This window comes from Symphalangus syndactylus, chromosome 6, assembly GCF_028878055.3.
Source record: "Symphalangus syndactylus isolate Jambi chromosome 6, NHGRI_mSymSyn1-v2.1_pri, whole genome shotgun sequence".
NCBI lineage: Eukaryota > Metazoa > Chordata > Mammalia > Primates > Hylobatidae > Symphalangus > Symphalangus syndactylus.
In genome coordinates, this window is record NC_072428.2 from 48454932 (window position 1) to 48464720 (window position 9789).

The 9789-nt window shown below is 41.9% G+C and overlaps 1 protein-coding gene across 2 annotated transcripts in view; it reads right to left on the reverse strand.

The window, feature by feature from the left end:
• Positions 1 to 8286, reverse strand: part of EIF3F (eukaryotic translation initiation factor 3 subunit F) — a 91517-nt gene extending 83231 nt beyond the window's left edge. Inside the window, exons 1-2 of one of the 2 annotated variants that reach the window (XM_055282542.2) lie at positions 8202 to 8286; positions 7722 to 7821 (exon numbers count right to left, since the gene is read on the reverse strand). The gene's annotated coding sequence lies outside the window, so the exon portion shown is untranslated. Of the gene's footprint in view, positions 1 to 7721; positions 7822 to 8163 lie in introns of both variants that reach the window. The other variant, XM_063641145.1, reaches the window with a different exon arrangement.
• Between the last annotated feature and the right edge of the window lie 1503 nt (positions 8287 to 9789).

Sequence of the window (9789 nt, forward strand, 5' to 3'; positions counted from 1 at the left end):
GCCACCAAAAAGTTTGCTGAGGGCCTCACTCCCTGGTGCCAGGCTCCTTGAAGTTATCTATTGAGAGATCTAGCGCCTATTGTTCTAAGCATGCAGTGTTGCCAGCCTGCTGTGAATAAAATGCCGGCCAACAACCACTCCCCTCTTCTTGCTATCTCTATTGCCTAATAAATACGGAGGGCTGTGTAAAGCTCAGGGCCCTTGTCCACTAGAGGCAAGGTGCTCTCTGACCCCTTCTTCCAAATATACTCTTTTGTCCCTTGTCTTTTATTCCCGAGTTTGCCCCTTTTGTTCAGTCCCCCTAGGTCCATGTGGGTTACAGTGAGGTCCCATTCCAGCCAATGGAAACCAGACACAGCAGTACGGTGGATGCGTCAGGTTATAAATAACCCTGTCTGCTTTGTTCGGTGTACTCTTATGGCAAAACTGCTGGTGAGTGTACCCTTTCTGTAGAGAATAAAAATGGCCTTGCTGAGAAAATTAAATGTATGTTCAAGTGCTATTTCTTTGTGGCACCAGGGAACAAGCATTTCAAACATGAGTGACAGTCAAGTGTCACTTTTAGTCATGTTCTACATTATGGGCTGAACTGTGTCCCCTGACATTAATATGTTGAAGTCCTAACTTTCAGAATGTGACTATATTTAGAGCTAGCACCTTTGAAGTGGTAATTAAGATAAAATAAGGTCACTAGGGCTGGCCTTAATCCAAAAAATCTGGTATCCTCATAAGAAGAGGAGATTAGAATGCAGACATTACACAGACTGAAGGACGGCCACGTAAGGACACAGTGAGAAGACGGCCATCTGCTAGCTGAGAAGAGTAGCTCATAGCAGTTTGAAGAATGGGATGTATGCAAAGTTTATCAGGCCCAGACAGACATGAATGAGTCTTCAGTCATGCCCCTCACACCCATGTCAGGAATTAATCATTTAAAGGCAAGGTTATCATCAATAGCAATAAATGTCTTTGCCACACTGCTATTAATTGCAGAGGAGGAAATGGGGTCACTCTAAGTAAATTCTTCAGGGCCACATAATATTTTTTTTTTTTTTGAGATGGAGTCTCGCTCTGTTGCCCAGGCTGGAGTGCAGTGGTGCAATCTTGGCTCACTGCAAGCTCCACCTCCTGGATTCACGCCATTATCCTGCCTCAGCTTCCCCAGTACCTGGGACTACAGGCGCCCACCACCATGCCCAGCTAATTTTTTTGTATTTTTAGTAGAGACGGGGTTTCACCATGTTAGCCAGATGGTCTCGATCTCCTGACCTCATGATCCGCCTGCCTTGGCCTCCCAAAGTGCTGAGATTACAGGCGTGAGCCACCACACCTGGCCCAGGGCCACATAGTTTATTAATGGTATGTGAAACTTATTGTCTGTCATAATTATTTCCAAAGAATATAATAAAAAACCTATACTTTGTTTGAATGTCTCATGTGGTAAAAAGTCAGCAAACATGTCTCAAATGCTTATCCTAATGAAATGTAATCAGAATGGAGGATTAACAAGGTAGCTCCAAAGAACTTGTTAAGAAGGGAAAGACTATCATTTGGGAGTTTAACTAAATAAATCCATACTTTGTGGATTAATAACTTGACCATAGAGTATACATCGGTGTGATTTTCATTGCCACTGACCTAACATCTCTATCAAAGCCCCCCACCCTTCCCCGTGCCTATGATTACACTCTGCAGGTCATGTCTTTATTTTTATTTTGAAAATGTAGCACACATACAAAAAGGTATATGAAAACTTGTATGTATAACTTAAGGAGCAATAATTAATATTCATGTACCTATTAATGGACCAAGTGTTTGAACTTTACATGCCCCAGAATCCCTGGATACATTCTTGCTGGATTGCATGCCAATCATTCATTTCCAGAAGAAATTACTATCCAGAACTTGTGTTAATAACTCCCTTAGTTTTCTTTATTGTTTTTACCACCTAGTAACATGTCCCTAAATAATAGAGTGCTTAGTTTTGCTGTTTTTAATCTTTATATAAAGGCATTTATTCTGCATATGCTCTTCCTTGGCTTGTTTTTTAGTTTAGCATTGTTTTTGAAATTCATCCATATGGATGTATGTAGCTGTAGTTTAATTTTCATTGCTTTGTAGTATTCCATTTTATGAATGTACCATAACTTATTTATAAATTCTACCTTGAGGGAAAAAAAAAAAAGGCAGGCTTATATGCTCATCAATGAAATAACCCCAGAGGAGTGACTGAGAATGTCACCACAAGTTGTACCATGTGACCCTCGCCCATTATCTTCATGTTTCTGGAATTTTTGATGCAAAGAACAATGTATAGTCAATTAGTAGCTTATATTATTTTAGCACAAATTTTTAGTAAACAACTTAGGAACTGCCCCTTCTTTTTTCCTTTAAAAACCCATGTATAGTCAGGCATGGTGGCTCATGCCTGTAATCTCAGCACTTTGGGAGGCCAAAGTGGGAGGATCCCTTCAGGCCAAGAGTTTGAGATGAGACTGGGTAACATAGGGAGACCTCGTTTCTACAAAAACAAACAAGAAGCAAACCAACAAAAAACTCCACATATGAATGCTGTTAGCCAGAGCACATATACAGGGGAACTTGAATCTGTGTTTTCTGGGTTGCAGTCCTCAAACTTGGCCCCAAATAAACTCTCTGCTTATATTTACTTTGCCCCAGTTTTTTCCTTTAGGTCAACAAAGCCAATGAAAAAGGCCTCAGGTGAAACAAAATCAATCTATTGATACTTTAATCTTGGGCTTCTAGCATCCAGAATTATGAGAAATAAATTTCTGTTTAAGCCACCAGTCTGTGATATTTTGCTATGGCAGCCATAGCAAACTAATTTAGCCTGTGACATGTGAAGGCTTGGGTCAAATTCTGCAGCCAACTTCTTCACACAAGGAGCCTTTTGGGTTTCTGAAGTCCCTTGATTTGCTCACTGCTAACAGCTAACAGGCATGTCCTTTCCCTTGCATAGTTACAACTGGCCATGCTCCCAGTATTTATTTTCTTTTTCTTTTTTTTGAGACAGAGTCTGACCCTGTTGCCCAGGCTGGAGTGCAGTGGCACCATCCCAGCTCACTGCAGCCTTGACCTCCCAGGCTCAAGCAATCCTTCTGTGTAGCTGGAACTACAGGCATGCATCACCACACCCAGTTGATTTTTTTATTTTTTGTAGAGACAGAGTCTCTCTATGTTGCCCAAGTTGGTCTTGAACTCCTGGGCTCAAGCAGTCCTCCCACCTTGGCTTCCTAAAATGCTAGGATTATAGGTGTGAGTCATCATGCCCGGCCCTAGTGTCTATTACTATACTTTTATATCTTCTTGGGAAAAGGAGCATCTCAAAGAGGTCAGAATTAATTAAGTGAAGGCATTACTTGACATTTCTTCACTGGGCTGTTTCCACCTATTTCCCAACTCAAATTACACATAGACACATTATTCAAACTAACTCACCAAAAGCTTGTGCAATAAGGACAAGAGCACAATGTAGCCCAAATAGAGAAATAGAGAAATTCCTTCAATTTAAATAACAGGAGCGCTTTGATCAAGATGGTCTTCAACGTTCCCCTCAGCTTGAGTAAACTTAAGACAGGTTTTTTTTTTCCTGACTCTAGGTCCCTGACCTCCCTTTTCTTAAATCACTCGAGAAAACTTGTAATTGCAAATTTTTTCTCTGCCTCCTTTGAAATGTATGTAAATCTGCTTAGAAGCCTCTTACTAGTTTTAAATGTAAACATCAAAAGAAATAGCTACTTATCTTCCAGTCTCCATGGGAGGGTAGGAGCCTAACTTCAGTAGACATTTTGCTCCAAGTTATACAAGTACCTCCTGTTATAAGCAGAGAAAGTTTGCTTTGGGTAAGGCCAATTAGTGAACACCATTGTCTTATGATTCCCTCTACTCCAGCTGTTAAAGTCTCTCCAGGCTTTTGTTTCAGCTGAGCTGAGTTTAATCTCTGTCCCTTGTTGCAATAGTCTTGAATAAAGTATCTCTTCCTGTTCAACTTTGCCCAGTGCAACTTTTATTTTGACGGCTCTTTTAATATTAATTCATATAGAATGAAAACTCTAGGGACCCAAACTACCAAACCCATATAACTTACCGTCTACATTAAGATGACTTTATCATTTCACTGTTTTCATTAACATAACTTTGCTATTCCAGGAGACTCCTGACCAGCCTCGAGGCAAATAACTTGGTTGTTCATTACAATAATGAACTGTTGAGAAGACCTAGCAAGTCTTTAGTAGGGATCACCAACAGAAAATTTACACACAAACTCTCCCAACCCCTTCTTTTAAAAATGACACATACCGTGGTGAGTGTTTGAATATTCTGGAAGCTGCCAGTCACTCAAGGTCTGATCCAAGAAACTGGAGCAATGTCACTTCCACAGTATTCTGTTGATCAGGCAGGGATGGAGTTCTTTTTTGTTAAAGGTTTTTCTAAGGTTTTAACAAAGGGTCTTACAACCACTCCCTGAATTTGATCTTTGCCCCCAAACCATTTCTTTCTTGTAAAATCATTCACTGGAAGAGCCTGGGAATGAGGGACATATTTATTTTGAATATAGCAAGTTCTGGATCCTTTATATTTTCTCTATATTCTGTTAAAAAACTTAATAGTGTGTTCTTTAGCTTATTTTTTTCTCTCCTAGTATTTTTTTATATGCAGCTAAAAGAAATCAGCACTTATGATATTCTGCCTGGGAATATCCTTAGTCAGATTTGCCATTTTATTGATATATTTTTTATTTTCTACATTGTTACAGTGATGATTTTGTTAACTGTTTGGCCAAGACATCTTTTGGGTGTTCTTTAATCTAGCATCTGATAACATTTTCCTCACTGTCTGCAAGTTCTACATCAACTATCTCCTTGAAGCTCTTCAAACTTTCATCATCAATATCCTCAAGCTGCTTCCTGATTCTGCCATTTCTCCCATCCCAAAGCCAGTGTCTATTTTTAGTTTTTTCTTATGGTTGCATTGTTGATGTGACATTTGAATTAAGTAGTGAAGGATGAGTGTTATTTGTATAGAGACTATATTTGGTGTATGTCTCTCTTTCGTTCTCTCTCTCTCTCTTTGTGTGTGTGTGTGTGTGTGTGTTGGGCTGTTACTTTCTAGCAGTTTCTGCCAAGACACTGTGAGAGTGAGAATGGCCAGTTTGAGAAAAAAAAAAAGCCATTTCATCTTTAGCCAACAATGTTTGTTGAACGATTTTTATGTACTAGGCACTGTGCCACGTGCTGGGAACACAAAGATAAGCAAAGTGTCTAATGAGAGAGACGATTATTAGATAAATACATAACAAAACATAATTATAATTGTGATAAGTGTTATAAAGAAAAAACACAAAATATCTTGAGATTATAATAGGAAGAACTTATCTAACCTGGAGGGGTGGCAGGGAGAGGAGTGGTGCTGAGGACAGGGAAGTCCTCCCTGAGAAAGTAACACTTAAATGGAGTGTTAAAGGATGATGGGAGTTAGCCAGGCCTAGCTGTGGAGGAGGGAGCAGTTTATCTGGAAGGAATACAGTGTTTGAAGGTATGAATATGAAGGAGCTTGATGCCACTTCAGGAACGGGAGAGGGCTGGAGAGGGAGAGGGAGGAGTAGGATGGAGCGATAAGCTGAAGGCAGACTGTGCAAAGCCTTGTAGGTACAATAAGAACTTTGAACTTCACCTACTAGCAAGGCAGTGGCAATTGCTGTGGCCCAGCTGAGAGTGGGACTTTCACCTTAGCTTAGCTCGGACTAAGCCTTCCCTTCCAGTGTTCTTTACCTCGACAAATGGAACCCCCATCCACTCTCTGCTCCAATCAGAATGGTGGGTTTATCCCTGACACCTCTGCAGTGGAAAGGCAGCAATGTGAATGTTTCTACCCATATTTAAGAAATCAAACTGACAGGACTTGGTAAGGATTATATGTGGGGAAAGGGTAGGAGAAAGAAGTGTCAGGGATAAGCCCACCTTTCTGGTTGGGGGAGAGAGTGGATGGGGGTTCCATTTGTAGTGATATGGATCACTGGAAGAGAGGGCTTTTTGGGGTGAAATCCAGTTTTGAATGAGTAAGGTGTCAGATCCCTGCATGAAATCAGTCAAGTAGATAGCTGGGGTATATAGGTCAGGCTCAAAACTGTGGGGACAGAGTTACAAAGCAATACCTAGAGAGGGCTGCCTGATCCAGGGAGGATCTTCTTAAGTCGGAGAGATTGCAGAATGTTTGAAGTCCCATGAAAAAAATCCAATACAGGAGAGAGATTGAATCAGTGTAGCACAGGCCCTGTGCTGATGTGGTTTGTATCTGAGGAAGAGACAAATGGATGAAGTAGTATGTGCAAAACGGAGGGAAGAGTAGAGAACCATGATGCTACAGGGCTTCCAGGGACCAAGTAGTTCAAATTAAGAGACCAGAGGACAGGGTAGCAAGGACAAAGGAAGTGGATCTAAGAAGAAGCTTGAGAGTGAAGCCTCCAAGCCCTAGATGAATAAAAGCTCCAGGAAATAGTTGGCTCTTTATGCCAAAAGAGAGACTAAATTCTTACTGCCATCTAATGGCTAAAGTGTGTAATTGCTATACTCTCACTGCTCAAAGTCCAGGGAATTAAACTTGCTTATGGTTTACCAACGTTTATCTCATATCAGCTCACAAAAAGCAATAGTATCAATCACATCAATTCTGGGAACAACAAATTTGGGTAGGTGATAAATGTAGTGGAAAGTTTCATGTCCCTAATAGGTGTAGGTGTATCTTTTGTTAGGCTTAGGAGCAGAAGGGCTGAGTTGCATGCATCCTCAGTTCCCTTCCCCTGTCCCAGTATTGCTCTTTTTTTTTTTTAACCACCACCATCACCATCACCACCACCACCACCATCACCACCACCTCCACCACCAGGATCGCCACTGCCACCACCATTACCACCACCACTATCACCATCACTACCACCATAATCATAACAGCCACTACCACCATCACCATTATCACCATTATTACCATCACCACCACCATAATTATAACTGCCACCATCACCACCACCATCACCACCATCATTACCATCACCACTACCACCATTGCCATCACCACCATCATTATCGTCACCACCAGCACCATCACCAGCACCACCACCAGCACCACATCACCACCACCATAATCATAACTACCACCATCACCACCACCACCACTGCCACCATCACCACCACCACCACTGCCACCATCACCACCACCACCATCACCACCAGCACCAGCACCACCATCACCACTACCATCACCACCACCATCAATGCCACCATCATCACCACCACCACCACCACCAACACCACCCACATCATGACCATGATCATAATTATAAATCCTAAACCCCACATAGTACACATTCACAATCATGGATTATGTCTGTTATCTAATTTGAGTATGTGTTCATAAGTTGAAAACCACTTATTGGGTGCCTACCATGTGCCGGTTGCTGTGCTAGATGTTAGTCACAAAAATCAGGCACAATCGCTCATTTCTAGGAGCTTACAACTGAATCCCTGAAGTAGATACCGAAAGTATTACAACGCGTTGTGTTGAGTGTTAAAACTGTCATTAACACTTGTGTTATGAGACTTCCCAAATCGATCACTTAAGGGTAGGAGTCAAAAGAATTTGGGGATAGGAGGCAGGATTAGTTTGCAGCTCCCACTCAGACAGAGCAGCATGTGGAGACTCACCTTGTGAACTTTTGCTTCAAGAACTACCACAGGAACATATCAGGAAAGCTGAGAAAATCCACAGACACTTTGAAGGAACTGGATTGGTCCTGCAGGCTCCCTGAGATATCAAAAACTCTGAGTAAGCTTGCTTTCTCAGTAGGGAGGCTGCTGGTCTGGGGCAAGTTCTCAGCCCTGGTCACTAGCTGCCTGGAAATAGACTTGGTGCTACTAGGGGGGCATGATGGGAGTGAGACTAGCCTTTAGGACTGTGGGCTGCATGGGAACAGGGCGAGGCCTGTGACTGCTGGCTTTCCCCCACTTCTCTGGCAACCTGTATGCCTCAGCAGAGGCAGCCATAATCCCCCTGGGAACATAGCTTCACTGGCCTGGGAACCACACCCCCATTCCCCACAGCAGCCACAGCAAGCCCCACCCAAGGAGAGGCTGAGCTCAGACACACCTATCTCTGCTCCCACCTGGTGGTCTTTCTCTACCCACCCTGGTTGCCAAAGACAAAGGACATATCTCTTGGGAGCTTTATGGCCCCGCCCACGGCTTGAGCAATCTGAACACTTAACCATGTGACCCAAGGACAAGTTTGCATCCTGCCTCTAGTACTGTAGCTGATGCATTCTTGAAAATGCCACCTCCTGGCTGGAGGTCAAGCAACATAAAACCAGCACACTAAACAAAAATACAAGCAAGGACCCTCACAAAGTCCACTTCACTCCCTTGCTACCTCCACTGGAGCAGGTGCTGGTATCTGTGGCTGCAAGACCTGAAGATGGATCACATCAGAGGACTCTGCAGACACTCCCCAGTATCAGCCTGCTGCCCAGTAACTCTGCTGGTGGCTAGACCCAGAAGAGCAACAACAATCACTGCAGTTTGGCTTTTAGGAAACTCCATCCCTAGAGGAAGTGGGGGAGTACCCCATAGGACAAAAGAATCTGAAAGCAGCCCTTGAGTCCCAGATCTTCCCTTTGACATAGTCTACCAAAATGAGAAGGAACCAGAAAAAACATTCTGGTAATATGACAAAACAAGGTTCTTTAACACCCCCAAAAGATCACACCAGCTTACCAGCAATGAATCCAAACCAAGGTGAAATATTCTGAATTGCCAGAAAAAGAATTCAGAAGGTTGATTATTAAGCTAATCAAGGACGCACCAGAGAAAGGCGAAATCCAACTTAAAAAAATAAAGAAAAAATGATAAAGGATATGAAAGGAAAAATCCTCAGTGAAATAGCATAAATAAAAAACAATCACAACTTCTGGAAATGAAGGACACACTTAGAGAAATGCAAAATGCACTGGAAAGTCTCAGCAATAGAATTGAACAAGCAGATGAAAGAACATCAGAGCTCAAAGACAAGATTTTTGAATTAATCCCATTCATCAAAGATAAAGAAAAAAGAATTTTAAAAAATGAACAGTGTCCAAGAAGTTTGGGACTATGTTAAGCGTCCAAACCTAAGAATAATTGGTGTTCCCAAGGAAGAAAAGAAATCTAAAAGTTTGGCAAACATATTTGAGAGAATAATTGAGGAAAACTTCACCGGCCTTGCTGGAGATCTAGATACCCAAAAACAAGAAGCTCAAAGAACACCTGGAAAATTCATTGCAAAAAAATCATTGCCTAGGCACACCTTCATCAGGTTATCTAAAGTCAGGACAAAGGAAAGAATCTTAAGAGCTGTGAGGGAAAAGCATCAGGTAACCTATAAAGGAAAACCTATCAGAGTAACAGCAGATTTCTCAGCAGAAACCCTACAGGCTAGAAGGGATTGGGATCCTAGTTTTAGCCTCCTTAAGCTAAACAATTATCAGCTAAGAATTTTGTATCCAGTGAAACTAAGTTTCATAAATGAAGGAAAGAAACAGTCTTTTTCAGACAAACAAATGCTGAGAGAATTCACCACTACCAAGCAAGAACTACAAGAACTTGCAAAAGGAGCTCTAAATCTTGAAACAAATCCTTGAAACACACCCAAACAGAACCTCCTTAAAGCATAAATCTCACAGGACAATATATAACAATAACACAATGAAAAAAAACCAAGGTATTCGGGCAACAAACATCA